The 18,388-nt window shown below is 41.9% G+C and overlaps 1 protein-coding gene across 1 annotated transcript in view; it reads right to left on the bottom strand.

Moving 5' to 3' along the window:
* CHD6 (chromodomain helicase DNA binding protein 6) overlaps positions 1 to 17,281 on the bottom strand; it is a 199,391-nt gene extending 182,110 nt beyond the window's left edge. The window contains exon 1 of the mRNA XM_058562676.1: positions 17,212 to 17,281. The gene's annotated coding sequence lies outside the window, so the exon portion shown is untranslated. The remainder of the gene's footprint in view (positions 1 to 17,211) is intronic.
* Positions 17,282 to 18,388: the final 1,107 nt, after the last annotated feature.

Raw genomic sequence — 18,388 nt, 5'->3', positions numbered from 1 at the left:
GAAGGAAGCCTCTGTCGATCTCTCTAGCAGTTTTCACTTAATTATTCTGCAACTGTCTACCTACCTGGCAAACTCCTAATTATCCTTTGAATCCCAACTCAGATGTTAACTCTTCTGGGAAGCTCTTCCTAACCTTCCCATCCTCCTCTATGTTCCTTTTACTGTTCTACTTACTTTGCTTCACTGCAATTTAAATATTGGTCATATCTATTTTGCCTACTACATTGTGATCACATTTGTCACCCCAGCACCAAGTATATGGTAGGGCACTTCGGAAACATGCAAATATCTGGTGAATTGACTTCAAATATGACTACCACTAGACAAGCCCTACTATTTAAATGGGCATTTAAATGCCCGACTCTAGAGTCCTAAAATAAGTGGTATTTCCCAGATAAGGCACAGTCTGTACTCAAGAAGACGGAGTGAAAAAACTATAAATATTCTCTAGGACAATGTTATTTTTAGTATTGTGTCACCAGCCTCTAAGAGTGAACTTCAAGGTGGCAACCTGGAGACTAAATGACTTAAATGAAGATGATGGGATCTGCCAGGTAGGCTATGCTCCTGAAGAGAGGTATGGTGCAGCAGACATGGTCCCAGAAGCAGTGAGTTCACTCATTTCAAGGCAGGGTCTCTAATGCCCTGCACTTATATTACACGTAAGGACAACTGTGTAACCCTGAACAAGTTTCTTTACCTCCTTGTGCCTCACTTTCCTCATTGGTAAAAGGGGGGGGGGGGGGTGGCGGCTAATAACATACCTATAACCTTACGCAGTTTTGAAGGATTAAATGAGAGAACAAATATAAAACTCTTAGTACCTAGCATATAGTAAGCACTCAATAAACGTTTGCTCTAATTATTCCGCTCTGGGAGGGGTTCCTCGGTTTTATTTGGTCCTATCATATTCCTGCCCTGCCTGGCCTTAGGGCCAAAACTAAGCAGGGGCAAAATCTACTCTCTGGGGCTTTCCACCACTCAATTCCATGTCTGCACAACTGATTCCTCTTAGCTATATGCAGGGCCTCCCTCTGACCATGAACACACCCCAACAAAGCAAAGCTACATCTCATTCCTTAGACTCTCGCCTCTTCTGCTCTCCTAATGAAAACTTAGTAGTTTCCCATTTCATTTCCTCAGTGCTCTATCCCCTTTTAACAGATTAATGACAGCAAATTAATCAAATACACAGATCCCTATACTCATGCTCTCAAATACTCTTAATGGATAAACCCAGTTAAATAATGAGGATTTCAACAATTTCAGGCTCTACTATCTAATGTCAAACCAATCTTCCCCGCCTCTAACTCTTTCTTTCTTTCAAAGAGGGGGGAGGGGTGCTGGCACCACAAATCACAGAATAAAGATGACAAGATTTCACCTTCCAGTGAGGCAAGCCCTTCGGTTGCCACCAGAGCAGTTTTACCTGTGGGCTTAAAAAGCTCACTGCAGCTAGGAGCTCCCCAGCCTTCATCCCATACCAAGGAGTAAAACTTTCAGTTCGCTCAAGTTCAAGGGCATTTACTGAAACAAAGTCCAATGACTGCAGTGAGCACAGTGGTTCAAGGTTAGGACTTTGCCGCCTCTTTGTCCTCGCCTTCTTGGTGGTCAGTGGGTAGCCTCTAGGCCAGCTACGCCCAGGCAGTGCTTTTCTTGCTGGCTGTCATGCTTTTGCGAGTCAGTGGGTCACGACCAGCATTTCTTTTTAAATTAAAAAATATATATAGAATAAAAACAGGTGAATTTTATGGTATGTAAATTATCTCAATAAAACTTTTTAAAAGAAGACAAAATAAAAATAGAGTGCATCACAAGTATAAGAATAAGAATAAACACTGAGTATTAAAATCTTTGAATTACATATATGTTGTACACTGGGCACAATATAGTGTTGTTATTATTGTGAGTTATGGTCACAACAAAATTAGGAAACTGGAGTTTCAGCAGTCAGATGCAAACCTAAGGTAAATTCTTTGTGGGCAGGAGAGACAGCAGACTCTGGCCTGCTTTGTTTCTAGGCATTAGATTGCCTCCAGCTTAGGTTAAAATATGCACTCTCAAGGGGGCAACATCATCCCAAGGGGACAAACATTGGTTCTTGAAAGTTAAAATATCTTACTTGTTTTTGTATTAAGCAGACATACACAGTACATAAACAGATACACAATATATTTGTGGTATCTAAATTTCCTGGGTAGGAGGGTGATAATGCTAAAAAAATTGTCTAAAAAGGCTCCTTAGGAGGGATAATGAAAAAAAAAAGTTGAGAAACACTGGGTTAAAAGAATTCATTTCATGAAGCCTCACTTCCAAGACTCCACATTCAGCCGGAAATAGTGTTGTCAGCAAGGCCTTGCCTTTGGTTCACCTACTGCCCTTGAAGTTTGGGGGTGGGGGGGGTGGTTAGGTTAGGGAGGGCAGGGGCTGGTAAGGGATATGCCCCTGGTCAACTACCATCTCATTCTCACCCCCCAACCAATATTCAAATCAGTGCTCAGTTTTACACGAAAAGATATTGAGCTGTTTTGCACGTGGGACACGCAGGTAAAGCTGCGTGGAAAAGAGGGTTTGGAGCACCGAAAAGGGTGGAGATGGAAACAGAAACTTTAGAGTCATCGAGAGTTGAAACAGGACTGCCCAGGAAGGAGTGTAAAGCAAGAACAGGAAAAGACCAAAAGGACATGACGACTGGAATATTTCAAGAGGGGTAGGGATAGGGGGAGCCTTAATAGTCTAAATAAATAAATAAATAAAACCCCAGGAACTATATATAAAGACAAGGTCTTGATTATCAGTGGTCCTCAAGAAGTAGCAAAAGATGACTCCTAACTCAATGTTTCAGAAGATTTAGAGTTAACTATGAAAATCTCTTCTCCAAGTCTCACTAACACTATCACATTTTCTTAATTAAACACCTGGGCAACCTGATTGGCTTTAAACCTAAAATGGAAAATAACTCTGTTCAAAACAAAGCCTCGCCTAGCCTCAGGAGGATGTGCACAAGCAGGTCTGCACTGGGTGCTGGGTTCCACTTTAGAACTTGGTCATCAGTGCAACCAGGCCAATTCCCAGCCACTGGTGGGGGCATGGAAGGAGGTGAGCAGAGAAGAAGGCTGGGAAGCTGGGCCACACCGTCCTTTCTAGGGATTTTCATTTCCATTCCCAAAATCCTGTGACTACCAGATCACACTAATCAATACTGAAACGTAAAGACACATGACAACTTAATACAATGCATGATCCTTGACTGGATTCCAGATCAGCAAAAATAAAAAAGCTAGAGAACATGTGAATGGGAAGATTTAAATACGGACACATTGGTTTTATGTCACGTTTCCTCAGTGATATAACTATATTATAGTTATGTACCCTTTCTCTCAGGATAAAAATGCAAAACTATTTAGGGAAGAAGCGTCACCATGTCTGCAAGTAACTCTCAAAGGATATGGCTAAAAAAATGTATATACATATATGTATAGAGAGAACAAATTTGGCAAAACATTAATAATCGGTGAATCTAGGTAAAGGGGAGATGGGTGTTATGGTACAATTCTCATAACTTTCTGTAGGTTTGATGTTTTTCAGGATACATAATAGCGGGGGGGAGGTATAAATGCCTTCAAGTATAAAAGAAGTTTTTAATCTCTGTATGTTCCAATTCCCCCCATTAGAATCCAGAATGAAGAGTTGATAAAAAAAAAAAGCACAGCATTTTTAAATACCATCCCCATTCACAAATAAATAAATTTATCTGGCAAAGAGAAATTATTTCAAGTGCACAAACCAAGTCAGTCTTTATAGCACATTGATAAATTCCTGAGTTACTACAGAGATTAACACAATCTAGGTGTTATTTTCCACAACAACATGTGGAAGGTAAACCTTAAAAATACTTTAAGAATCTAGATACTTTATCTGGATTCTTTATTTTAAAGGGTATATTAGCACTAATGGGTTTTACACAAACGCTAAAAGTTAAAGGCAAACTTATTTGTGCTAATAAGGAGAGACAGTATGGATAAACCAAGTTCATATGCAGACTTATTGTTTTAATTATTGAATTTTAACTTCCTAAATCTTTAATCAGAATTATGAGAAAGTAAAATTGAGCAAAAAGTTTCATCTCCATCCACTCTCATCCCTAAAGTAATTTCTATTTAATAACAAAAAGGAAAGAAGCACATGGAATAAAAATGCCCTAAATATTCAACTATGAGTACCTGAGCAAAAGGAAACTGATTTTAATCAAGGCAAATATTTATTGAGAACCTACTATGTATAAATCTCTATGAGGAACTCAAAGTACAAAGACTAGACTTTGCACCCATGGGGGCCACAATTTCATTGGAGAAGACAAACATACAGAAAATTAAAGTAATAATGGTTGGCTCTGTCTTCCCTTGTTCAGGCTCCCAATGCCTCAATTCAAAGACTTATCTCCAGCCAGGCTACTGCAATAGCCTCCTAATTCATTAACCTGTCTGCAGGCCTTTCTAACTGGTTCCCAAACATGGGTGCATACTGGAATCACCTGGGAAGTTATCAAAACTCCAACACCTGGCTCCCCCCTCCACAGAATCAGATTTCACTGCATGCAGCCTGGGCACTAGTATTTTTTAAAGCTCTCCGGGTGATTCTAAATACGCAGCAAAGTTTGAGCACCACTGTTCTAAACCAACCTCTGCTGCCCAAGTGCAGAATACAATCTACTCTCCTGCACTAAAATCTCTGATGACTCCTCACTGCCAACACAAATCTAAACTCCCTACCATGATCTTCAAAGCCTTTAGGTCTCCAACCTACTCCTCTAGCCCCATCGCCCCACCACAATTCCACAGCTCTCCACTACACTCCAGCCACAATGAACTTACATTTACCAACGTCCCCTCACAGGATACTTCCAATGCATAAAAGGCTCTCCAGACTCACAGATACCAATCCCAGTCTCGGATTATTAAACTCTAAATCAACTTTCAAGAACAAATTTACAAGTTTCTTCTTTTCAAAAGTCTTAACCAACTTCCCTGGGTAGATGGTTCCTTCCTCTTCTTGCCTTCTAACAAAATTTTGGACATAGCTCTATCTTGACATTTAGCATGATGTTTGCAGCTGCAGTTTACATTTCTCTCTTCTAATAGACTGTGCATTTCTCAAGGACAGAAACCATATGCATTTATCTTCCAGTTCCCAGTGCCCAGTAACGGCTGAACAAAATCAAAGTTCAATAATTGTTTACTAAATAAATGGGCATACTTGTGGAATAAACAAAGAACAATATGAAAAAAGACAAAGGCAGTTCAATATGAAACGCCAAATTAGTTATATAGGCAAAAATCTGACTCCAGAAGCACAGAGGGGAAAGAGAGTGCTTCTGGCAAACACAGAGGGGGAGGGCCCCATGAAGACATTGGGACTTGTTCTCAAGTCAACGAGGGAAAATATCTAGATAGGCCAAGAGCGAGGGGCAGAGAACTATGAGCATGGAAAACAGCACAGATATGGCCCGTTGCACAGGACAAAGCCATTTAGCTCTACCTTGGGTTTCCTCAAAAGATACTCTAAAAGAAACTTTAGAAATTAATCACACTTTTCTTAGTTATATAAACTGTTCTCTGTCTCATTATCCTGTTTTATTTTTCTTCTCAGTCTTTATCACCCCTCCATACATTATGGTTCTGCATACTGAAATACTCACTAGAACATAAGTTTCATGAGAGCAGGAACTTCACTTTGTTTACTGCTGCATCCCCAGGGCTTGTATCAGTGCCTAGCACATAGTAAATGTTCAACATACACTTGCTGAATGGATAAATGAACAAATTATTATGAGCTTCTGCTCTAATGCTTCCTTTCACCTCGAGATTTCCTCCCTACCTCACTCAGTCTCCACACATCCAAATCCTGCCTATCCTTCCAACCCTGTTAAGTGCTCTGTCTGACTCCAGGCCTTCTCTAACTCCCCACCTCTCCCTTTTCTGAACTCCCAAAGCCCTTTATCTTGCACTTTTACAGGCTACCTTGCAACAGCACAATTATCTCTGTACAGGTATTTATGCATATCTTATCTCCCCTTTATATTGTAAATTCTTTGAGGGCAAGCTCTAGGTCGTTCCCCACCCCCACGCCCCTACCCCTGGAGCACAGTGCCTTGTAGTTGCTCAATAATCTGTTGAATAAAAGGAAAAATTAAATTAAAGGTGGTATTAAACCTTTAATATCTTAATATTTACATTAGAAAGATTAAGATCAGTAATGACATTTCCATTCATCTTGGCCCTGTGATCCTTTATTCTTTAAAATTATAATATCCAACACTTATGCTTACAATGTGTCAGGTATTGTTCCAAGGCTTTACATAAATTAACTCATTTAATCCTCAAAACAACCACATGAGATAGGTATTGTTATTATCTCCATTTTACAGATGAGGAAACTGAGGCATAGAGAGGTTCACACAGCCAGTAAGGGGCAGAGCTAGGACTCAAACCCAGGCGGTGTGGCTGCAGAATCATGCACGTAATGTTGTAATGCCTTTATGATTGCTGGGCAGCCTCCTATTCATAAAGCTAAATGTGGCCTTCTGAGAAATTTACTTGGAAAATATTAGAGATGTGAGGATACTTAAGGCAAGGAACTATCCCGTCACATGAAAGATGGAATTCCAGAAGGCAGTAAAAGTAGATAACAGATGACAGAAAAGGAATGGAGCTTTTTCAGTACAACATGCTAGTATGAGAGAGTCACCCTCGGACCTAGAACTTCAGGAGCAGCTGTAAGAAGGGATGGAACAGAGAGGTAAACATAAGCTTTGGCATGAAGTTATCTCGGGCAGAGCCCATATTCTATATATAATAGTGGCACTGAGATAGTCCAGAATAGAGAATGGCAGCAGACTGTAGTGCTTAAGAATGCAGGGCTCAAACTGCCGGGCTACTAGTTCTATACTTACAGACAAGAAACTTAACTCCTTTGTCTCCATTTCCTCAACTGTAAAATAGGCTTAATATCAGCACTTAGCCATGAGGCTCAATGACAATAATCCATGTATATTCATCAGGATGGGCTTGGTTATGCTGCAGTCAAAATTCCATTAAAAAACTCAGTGGTTTAAAGCATAGGCTTACTTGCTTACACTGTACAACCATTGCAGATTTCTTTCAAGAAAAAAAAAGGTTATCTGCCTAGAACTTCCAGTCAAATTTCAATATCGAAAGCAAGTCACACAGCCATGCTCAACTTCAAGGTGATGGAGAAGTGCAATCCTACCATGTACCCAGAACCAGAATATTGGTGAACAGTCCTAACGACCACCACACCACGAAAGAGCCTAGCACCACACCTGGCACATAGCAAGCACTCAATGACTGGTAGCTGCTATTATTATTATCATGATTATTGAAGGGTCTGGGAAAAACCTATTCTAATAACCCTAAGTCATAAAGCTGAATGAATATACAGATGTGGGAAAAAAACTATCATACACATTATTTGCAATAAAGCAAAGGTGAACTTACAAGCATTTCACCATGATATAACAGAGAGACATGCCAAAAAGTTTCTAATAAGCAAAAAATAGTAAACAAGAGTTACCAAAATAGTACCACAAGCCTTTTACAAGCCTTTTACCATGATATAAGGGAAGGACATGCCAAAATGTTTCTAGTAAACAAGACATAGTAAACAAAAGTTACCAAAATAGTACCACTCATTCTTACTCATTTAAGACATGGAAAATCTCATTGATAACATCTATTTTATTTTAGAGAACATAGGGGCCGGCCCCGTGGCGTAGTGGTTAAGTGCCGCACTCCACTGCTGGCGGCCCGGGGTTCGGATCCCGGGCACGCACCGACACACCGCTTGTCAGGCCATGCTGTGGCGGCGTCCCATATAAAGTGGAGGAAGATCGGCACGGATGTTAGCTCAGGGCCAGTCTTCCCTCAGCAAAAAGAGGAAGATTGGCATGGATGTTAGCTCAGGGCTGATCTTCCTCGCGCACATACACATACACACACACACTAAATAAATAAATAAATATTTATTTTAGAGAACATAAAAAATTATGCAGTCTTTCACAAATTCACTTCAAATCTCAGAGCACTCCTTCCCCATATTTTCCCATAAATTCTTAAGGGAAATTCTTCCATGTGGGTTTTCAGGACCCTAACCATCAGAATTAGGGAGAGTCCTATTTAGTAAAATGAGAATTGAATTCTAATCCTAACTTGGCCATAGACCAGTTCTGTGGCCTCACAAAATATTCACATGACCAGGACTCTATCCCATCATCCATAAGATGATGAAATTGGACTGGATAGCCTCTGAAGTCCCTTCCAACTTTACTCTTCTGCAATCCCAAGAAGCCAGAAAGAGACTTTGGTTTAGAAGAATCTAGTTAAGATGCTGAATTGTGTAAGACCTGATAATGCTTAAATCTTTAACTAGAAATAACTGCCATACCACACTGGCAGTAACAAAGCTTAGTTCAAGAGTGAAATCGAAGAAAGTCAAGAGTACCCAGGGAGAGCCCTGCTAGCAGAAAATGCTGCAGTTCGAGTGGATAAGGGTGGACAGAGTATGACTATGATGTATAAATAAGGAGACTGGTATTTGGGCACGGCTTATGAAACCAATCTTCAGTAACATCTCATACAACATTCCAGTCGCAGCTCTGGGAACCAGAGACAGGGAAGGGAACAAACTTGAAGGAAGGAACCACCAAACCTTCTAACTTGGCATCTGTCAACTATAGATGTCAATTCCAACAGACTGGGTTTTCCAATTCCTTAAGACCCCAAAGCAGTAATCCAAATATACACCAAGAGATCAAGAACTGGAAACCTTTTGAAGAAAAGTCAAACAGAAGAGCTCAGAGCAGCATGTTACAAAATGTTAAGCCCCGCCAATCAGTGATACTTGTGTTATTTTCAGCTCAACAGCCCAGACAACCTTCCATGACATCTTCACTCACTCTGTCTGAGTATAAGACTGACCTCCTAACAGAATTAAAGGGAAAACAGTGCTGCTTTTTAATGAACACCAATAGAAGACAATATAGGATTAATTCATGTCATAAACAAATCAACAGACACTGCTGCATTAATAATTTTCCTATTCCTGCAGCCCTATCCATTATCTTTAAGAAGGCTTCCAATTCTAACATTTCTGAGTGTATAAAGTACATGGGACAACCCTTACTGTCTCTCATGCTTCAAGAGTCACTGCCTAAATGACAAACGATCTCCTGCTTGAAAACCTAAAACCTAGCAAATATATTTATTAAAATGATGGTATGATTAGAACGATTCATTTTATTATGTCTGGACAGCATTTTAAAAAGCTGTGATTCTACATGTGGATCTTCATTTACTTCTATAGCCATGCTTCCTTCCACTTGTCCATCACAAGATTATTGCCAATTCTACAATGGATATGGATCGATATTTTACAATCAATGCTATACTTGATTTTTCAGAGTTTAAAATCTGAAGTACAAGTGGATGGCGCTGGAGGCAGGGAAGCATATACAACTCTGAATGAGTAAAAGAACTCCTTTCTTCTAACAAATCAATTTTTAAATATATTGGAAGGGGACTGAGGATAAGGCTCAATCTTTCAAGGGAGGCTTGGTGAATACAAACAGTTACCTTTATAACCTGAAAAACCATCCTCTAAGTAAGCTGATAAACTGGAAATACTTTACATAGGAGAAATCCCCATTAACTAGTCTCAAGTAATGAGAATAACCAGCGTTTTATATTGAGAACCGGAAAACTACAGTATTGCACTTAAAAGCTCCTGTCTTAAATCTTTATATAAAAGAAAAAAGCTTCAGAAATCATATTGAAAGACATCATGTGTGTTAGTCACAGCCACAAAGGGTCATAAGGCCTGGCTAGAACAGCTACCTTGCTGTTTGCAAAACCTTACAAGACACAGATCTAAATTTATTTTCTGATCCTACTATTTTCTTAACATCAAACCAACTTTCAGATATAAATAAACAGGTAAATATAAACGGACAAATAGTGCCAAATTTTATTATATGATTTGCTTAGTCTCATTTTAGGCTAAAGGATAGTCTTTGTACCATATTGTATTTCCCTTTCTAAATGAAGGAAAAAAATTCACTTTTGTCCCCACTAAAAAGGGGGAGGGCTAAAGGAGCTAGAGCTGTGCTATCAAATGCCAGTGCGACTAGCTATATGTCGCTATTTAAATTTAAATTAACCAATATTAAATAAAATTTAAAATTCCATTCCTCAGTCATACTAGCCACCTTTTCAGGGCTCAAAAGCCACATACGACCAGTAGGTCCCATACAGCCCTAAGACATTTTCCATCAAAGCACAAAGTTCTGCTGGACAGTGCTGACCTAGAACAATGTTTCTCAAATTTACATGTGCACAAAAATCATCAGGATGACTTGTTATAACACAGATTACTGGGTTCCCATCCCAGGTAATTTATTTCAGTTGGTCTGGAATGGGGCCCCAAAATTTGCATTTCTAACAAGCTCCAAGACAATGCTGACGTGGCCTATCATCTTGAATAGTGCTCTCTATGGTAAAGGACTAATTTTTGTCTTTTCCCAATCCATCGTGGACTAATACTTTTACAAAATACTAAAAAAAGTGAATTACCAGGAAAATATTTTTAAGAAAACAAAGACTTGGGGCAGGGCCGGCCCAGTGGCATAGTGGTTACGTTTGTGCACTCTGCTTCGGCAGCCCGGGGTTCGCAGGTTCGGATCCCGGGTGCGGACCCACACACCACACTCATCAAGCCATGCTGTGGCAGGCGTCCCACACGTAAAGTAGAGGAAGATGGGCACGATGTTAGCCTAGGGCTAATCTTCCTCAGCAAAAAGAGGATGATTGGCAACAGATGTTAGCTCAGGGCTAATCTTCCTCACAAAAATAAAACAAAAAACCCACAAAGACTATACTATAAACTTACATTTTTTATTATTAGATTCAACAGACAAATCTTTTTTCTAAAAAATGCTGTAAAAGCATATAAATGCTTCAAGTTCTGTACTTACCTCATCGCAGACAGGTAACAAACAGTCCACAGACCTACACGGATCCACAGACTAACTTTGAGTAGCCCTGATCTAAAACAGTTTATTTTATATTTTTACAATTACTTTTCTGGAGCTGGTCATCAATGATCTCTTTCACATGCTCTATCATTTCCTCGATGTATTTTTACAATTCAAGGCAAAACTGTTAATTCCATCAAGCAGAATACCCCTAAGTCCCTTAAAACGATACTATATAAGGTTTGCTTAAAGAAGCATTCTGACAGGGCCATCAGTTATAATGTGATCCAATTCTGTCACATGGTAAACAAGGATGATGGCTTGATTTTTTTCACGCTAACCCATGGTTGAATTAAGACTGCTAACATTGCAAGAGTTGTTAAGCTAAAATACACAATTAACATTAACAAAGTCTCGTGTATTAACTTATAGAAAATTTCTTTCTGTAAAAAAAATCTATGATCTGGACCTTGCTTACCAGACATATGATTTCCTCAAATGATTTCTTCGAATACTGATGGTTTCCTTGAACCCAAAGTAAACAGTCCAGGTACAATTCTTTATTCATGTACACTTAGGGAAGGAACAAATCCAACAGAATCCCCTTATAGGAGTCAATGCCCTTCACCAAACTGCCTAAATAAAGCTCAGTGTTTTCCCCAACCTACATATCAAACCAGATTTTTCTTCCATTCAACTTCTGGTCTGGCCCAACAAATGGACTTCTATGAGAAAATCTCCAGGATAACTTCAAGTTCAGCCACTTCCTAGAGACTACTCTTAGAATTTTCTTGTCACTCTAGAATTTTGTTTTATCAATTTGCTTGACTTTTCTTAAATAAATTATAAAACAAGGCTATGAGAACTTTAACGTGATCTTTTTTCCTATAGTAACATCTGGTTTAACAGAACCTGACATATATGCACGTTCTCTGTAAAATAAGCTTACACGCTCAACTAGACATTATTTTAAGAAAAATTCCACTTAACACCATTAACAGAAAAGTTGCAAGGTATCTCATACACAGCCTGGGGAATATAAAAATGGAGGGATTCTTTTTGATTGTTCCTCTTATAATGTAAGAAAGAAAATCCTTTTCCTCCTAACACAGTGAATGAAGCAATAAGGGAATGAATAAGTAGCAGTAGTCAAAGCAAGAAAATGTCAGGAGCTTTTGCCATGGCCACCCCTCCAGTCCCAGCTGCAGAGGCAGATGGCTGAGACACAGAGACCCAGGACTCTCTAAGACTGTCTTGCAATTGCCCTCATGTCTCCCGCTCCAAACTTTACTCTTATGAGGCTGCATCGGCAAGGGCGTGGAACAGCTTCCCAAGTTTAACAATATGGCAGGGAAGAATTCTGGGATTGACCCTTGCCTGCATCTGCCCAGAGGGAGGCAGAAGTACTTCCCCCAGCCCAGGCCAACTGATCCCGACTGAGATCAGGACCTGCTAGAGCGCAAAAAAGGTCCAAAGAAGTCAGCCTCCAGGCAAAATATTTTGCTCATACAAAACAGTTGTTTTGGAATGATCTAAATCAATGATCCTTAACACTGTTTTTCAATGATCCTTAATATTGTTTTTGTATGCGGTAGGAAGAGATGAGGGGAGGGGAAAAGAAGGGTGGGAGTCACAGATCCCTTTGAGAATCATAAAAAGCATCAGCTTCACTTCCCATAAAAACGCACACAAAAACAATATTTTGCATAGTATTTTGGGGAGTTCATAGACCAGCCAAAGAGTCCCTAGGAGTCCAAGAATCCCAGGATAAAAAGCATCAACCTAAATAGGTAGGAACTAAAGGTCAATGTTACAACAATAGTCAGACCTTCTTTTAACCTGAAGCCTGACCTTTTACATACAGACAATCTTAGAATTAAAAAATACAGAGATTGCAAAAATAAAATACCTTGGTCACAAAGTGTATACGAAAATCCAAAATATGTTAAAAATTTACTGATAAAATAATATATCTGATCCATAAAATTAGATCAGTGAATACTCTCTACAAGAATCTTTAATAAAGTAGAAAAATAGAAATATCCCTTATTTAGAAAATTTAAACATGTATCCATCACTTTGCATTTATGCTTGGATTCATGTCCTGAAGTTATCTTAAAATTCTACTTCCCAGTATTCCTGAAATTTTCAAATACTGTCTTAGTATCTTAAGTTCTTCTGAAACAGTGGATAAAAGCACCATGGAAGTCTATTGAAAAATCAGTTTTTTCCTTGCTAAAAATTTTAAGTCCTTCATTACGACTACAAAGAAAAACAGTTCATCAATTAAAAAAAGAAAACACTCCTCAAAATAGGAGCTATTTATGTCATAAACATTACCAAAGATTCTAAAGGTCTCAATGATGGCAAATGACATAAAGAATAAATGTAGAAGGATGTAAAGAATCACTATTAAAACTATAGAAACCAACTAATATAGATACTACAAGCAAAAATAAACATTTTTCTCTGGATTTTATGCAAATAATTTAGTTCAGAAATGGGAACAGAGACGGGTATTTTAAAATAACTCCATTTTACTACCTTCAAGACTTTTATGGAAGTAATAGAATTTCTCATGAAGGTGTCAACAATTTCACAAAATGAACATTTTGGCAAGGAAAAAGTGACTGCATTCTCCCTCTGCACTTCATGGTTATTAGTGTGCCAGGCTACCCCAAACTCCAAGTGCCCTAGGAAGACCACTCCTACACTATGGAGACAGGGGGAACAGGGTGCCCTCACTCTATTCCAATTCGCTTCTTCAGTGATAAATTCTTGAAATGGAGAAGTAAAAATGGACGCGTGTGTAGAAGAACTTGGGCAAAGTGTGTTAGCTAACCTAGCACCGTATCATGAAAACATGACAGCACGCTCCAGCGTTTGAAGAAATCTTTAGAGAGGATTGTTGGTAAAAGAATATGTGCTTTGCATCCAGATGATCTGGGTTCAAATTCTCCTCTAACATTTACTAGCTCTAGGGACTTGAATAAGTTACTTCATTTCTCTGAGCCGCAGTCCAGCCTCACGAAGTGGCTACGAAAACAGGGATATTTTCTCATCTCTGTAGACCCAGTGCCTGGCTGAGTGCTGGACACAAACCAGATATTCATTCAGTGCTGGTTCTTTGCTTCCCTCACAAGTATGTCACATTCTACCGCAAACAAAAATGTTCTCTCGGGAACAGATATCCAAGCCCTAGCTATTACTTTATGTATTTCAAAGAGTTTTCAATATAATAACCTGGTACAGGACAATGCAAGCAGTCCCACGGAATTCACTGCAGCTCTTCACCTGAATTAAACGAAAGCTTTGAAGGAGGAATGGAAGTATAAAGAGAACCACTAATTATTTATTAAAAATAAAACTATTTCAAACCTTGCTATACGGGGCGGGGGGGATGAGGGGGAAGGAAGTGAGAACAGAGTCTCCTCAGTTGATTTAGATACTGTCATTGTCCTAGATACTGTCATTGTCACATACCAAAGATATTTTTGCAGGTAGAATCCTTGAATCCTAATACCTGTTCAAAAGGGTTCAGAACATGTGTGGTCCATGTGTGACTCCCTTTGGTCATTACCAATACAAAGTCTTTCCATGAAGTTGAAAAACATAGGCACCTATAGTGAGAACCAAGCCTGAGGCTGTGGAATTCTTTTCCTTCATGGTTTAACACAGGAAGACAAAACCACAAACTCTGCTTGGGGCAAAGCCATACTTCCAAGAAAACTGAAAAACTTAGTTGAAACTTCTATAAATCAAAGAGATCTCCAAGACACAGTAGCCCAAGGGCCTGTTGTTTCTGATAGGTTTTCTGTAATATAATGGCAAAAATGCCAAATGAGATCTGGTTTCTAAAGAGATACAATTCTGCTTTAGATTTTCTTTGGTATTTGAAATAGTTATAAGAAAATTAATCAACAAATACAAAAAACTAACTGACAAACGATTTCCAGAAATGCAGCAGCATGAGTTGTGGCTCTCCCATTTCACTCCCACCTGGTCTTTCAACTGCTTGTGTGGTTTGCATGAAGTTATATACTGATGGGTTCAGAGAACTTCCAACTATACTAATAAGAGATTATAAAAATAATTCTAAAGATACAGAATATTAAAAAGTTGTGGTAAAAGCGATCCTACTGAAAGACTTTGCAGGGGTATAACAACTGAAGAGCTAAATGTAAAAAGCAAAGAAATAATTGCAGTATAAAAAATGTAACTCCAGGCAGGATGCGATACCACGATAAGACACAACAAATTTCACAACAGATCTCGATTTACTTCGCCCATGGCCAGACTACAGCAAGAACAGTGACACAGTCTGGTTACTATAAGGGAAATTCCAAAGTTTGCAAAAAGGAAAAAAAAATTCGTAAAGGTTAGCTTTTAATAGTCCATTAGTCAAGAAAAAAGTTTAAATAATTCCTCATAATTCATCTAGGAAATCTGCCCCGGGACAGAAAGAAACCCAAAGTGAATAATTTTACCACTCCACATTTTCCCAAGCCTTCAGTTACAGTCACGCATTGCTTATATGAAACCACCTGTTCTGGTTGGCATAAACCATGTTACTTGACAATTCATGCCTAATCATTTTATCATACATGGATCTCAAATCTTTCTATTGCCAGAGAGCCACAAAGTTCAAAAAAACTCTCTCCCTGAGATTGCCAACATGAATTGGCTTAGCAACAAATCCTGCTGTGCCATGCATAGTCAATGGGTACAGACCTCCAGTAAGAAAGACAGATCACAATTAACCCTGGGAGCACAGCAGAGTGGTCCCTTGTCTCAACTTTTCTAAGGGCCACAAGCATATCCCCATAAAGTATGTCGAAATTTGGGGCCTAGTGGGATGCTATTCCCAGATGCCATCTGAGAAACAATAATCGAATCTCAGGCAATATTGCAGACACTCTGAAAACTGTAAAAACTTTAAAATCTGTATTTTCTCTTTTCATAGATCTGTTACACCAGAAATGAGCAGTTTTGAGGGGGTGGGAAATAAGGCACACACACAACCCCAAAGATGACTAGAGACGCCAAGGATTCACTAGAAACCTTGGTCAGATTACTAATGGTTCATAAACCCTAATTTGGAGAACACGGGCCTACAAGCTCAAAATTGAATTATACTGCCGTATTAGATCCCACAGTACCGAAACCACAGTCGCATCAGTCGTAACTGGAACTAGGAATACTTTATGTACATAAATATGTGTGTGCTTATGTATTTTTAATTGGATCAAATAAAACTGAAGCTGCAAACAAACTCAAATTTCAATTACCGCACTAGTGAGGGGATTTCCTAATAGCGTCTTTTTAAAAACCAAGTAGCTGCCAACCCTCTGCACGCATCTGACAGGCATGTCCCTGGAAATTTGGGAGCAACAGACTCCGTTACTTCTCAACAGCGAAGGAAATAAATACCCTGAAGGGAACAGATTCCTTTTTTTTTCAAGCTCAAACAAGCAATCTAATAATGCACAAAACTTGGCTGCGGGGTTGCTGCACACCTCTAGGGTTCCAATTTTCGGGGCGAGCGCGCGCTAGTGCGTAAGAAGGGGGCGGAGGGGGTGCGCGCTCCGAGGACGCGCTGGGGCCCCCGCCCCCTCCCGGAGCAGCAGCCTGGCACCAGCCCACCCTCCTCCACCCCTGCAAACAGACGCAGGACGCCAATGGACTAACTTCTCCGCGGGGGCGGCGGCGGGAATAGCGGTCACCCCCTCCCCGCCCCGGCGCGCCGCGGCCCGGCCGGGGGTCCCTCCTCGGCCCGGCCCGGGGGGGCCTCCGCACGCCCCGCCCTCGCCCGCCAGGCCCGGGGCTGGGGGCTGCCCGGACCCCCACCCCTCCGCGCGGCCCGCAGCGGCGCGCTCCCAAGGACGGCCGCCCGGCCGGAGCGCGGCCTGAGCGCGAGCCGGGCGCAGCAGAGGCCGGCCCCTCTCCTCAGGCCCCAGGCCGCCGCCTGCCCTCCGCCAGGCCGCCCGCCGCCGGCCCCGCTCGGACCCCGGCCCGGCCGGGCCTCGGCGCCGCCGCAGCCCCTCATCCCGGCTCCATTCATAGGGGTACCCCAGCCCGGCCGGCGGGGCGGGGCCGGGGACCCGCGGACAAGGCCGGCCCGCCGAGGCCAGGGAGGAAAATAAAAAGTTAAGAGAAGAACTTACCTAAAATGGCTCCTGCAGCAGCCAAAATACAAACAGCTATTATTTGGTGAAGTTTAGCTCAGACACCCTGCAAGGACACCCTAACCCGGCTCGGGCCCGCCTTCCCTGCCACGCTATTGGGCTTCGCCGGCCCAAAACACAGACTCATTGGTCAGCCTGGCTGCCGCTCAGGCAGAAACCCATTTCAAGCTTGCTTGCAGGGGCGAGTGATGGGCTCGCTCCATTGTGCTCGTATTTGCATGGATGTGATCGCGGCGCTGATTGGTCGGCGCCAGGGCCGCCCCGCCCCCTGCCTCGCACCGCCCGCCTTGGAGACGCCGCTGCGCGCGGCCCCGCCCCCCGGGACAGAGCGGCGGGGCCACGGGGGCGGGGCGGGGCCGGGCCGGGGTCCTGAGGGCCGAGAGGCGGGGCGGGGTCTCGCACGCCGCAGACCGCAGGCAGGGGGCGGGGATCTGGAGCGCGGGGGCGGGACGGGGCTTCAGCCCCGGGTGGAGGTCGCGCAGGTGGCGGGCTAGCAATCTAGAAGACCCGGGGCTGGCTTCTCCGGGGGTGGGTGAGGATGTGGCTGGGGTCCCGCGACAGAGAGATTACTCTGGGGCCGAGGTCCTGCAGGCAGAGGCGAGGCGAGGCGAGGGTCCCGCAGGTCGTGAAAAGAAGATGCCGAGAAGCCAAGCGAAGACCCAAGGAGCCCCGTGCTCTGTCTCCAGCCTCGTCCCTGCCGCTCCGCCTGGCTCCCTGGCTCTCCTGGCACACGACGGGCTTCTTCCCAAGGCCTCACACACCTCAGGAGTTTTCAGCCCCCGGGATCCTGAGGCGCCTTGGATATACCTCTGTAAAATCAGGTGTCAAGCTATGGTGTGTTTATGTTCAGGCCTCTCTCCCCCACCATCCTTGTAGCATCCTCAAGGCCAGGGCCCAGCATATGGCAGAGATTCAACTAGCTGTTTAATATTCCTTAATTCGTTCATTAGCAGCTAATTTTTGCCCACCAAATGCCGGGCATTGATCTGAGACGGGGGATACAGCCAGAGGTAGGACAAAGGCCCTGCTCTTGTGGAATAGGCTGCTAAGGGGAAAGCAAGACACGAATATGGGTGCAGATAGTAATAAATACTATAAAGAAAACATGGAGGCAGAGAGGGATGGGGAGCTATCCACCTGCCTGGCTGGATACTCT

This window comes from Diceros bicornis, chromosome 19, assembly GCF_020826845.1.
Source record: "Diceros bicornis minor isolate mBicDic1 chromosome 19, mDicBic1.mat.cur, whole genome shotgun sequence".
Taxonomy (NCBI): domain Eukaryota; kingdom Metazoa; phylum Chordata; class Mammalia; order Perissodactyla; family Rhinocerotidae; genus Diceros; species Diceros bicornis.
The sequence above is the reverse complement of the archived record's forward strand: the minus strand, read 5'-3'. Positions and strand labels throughout refer to the sequence as shown.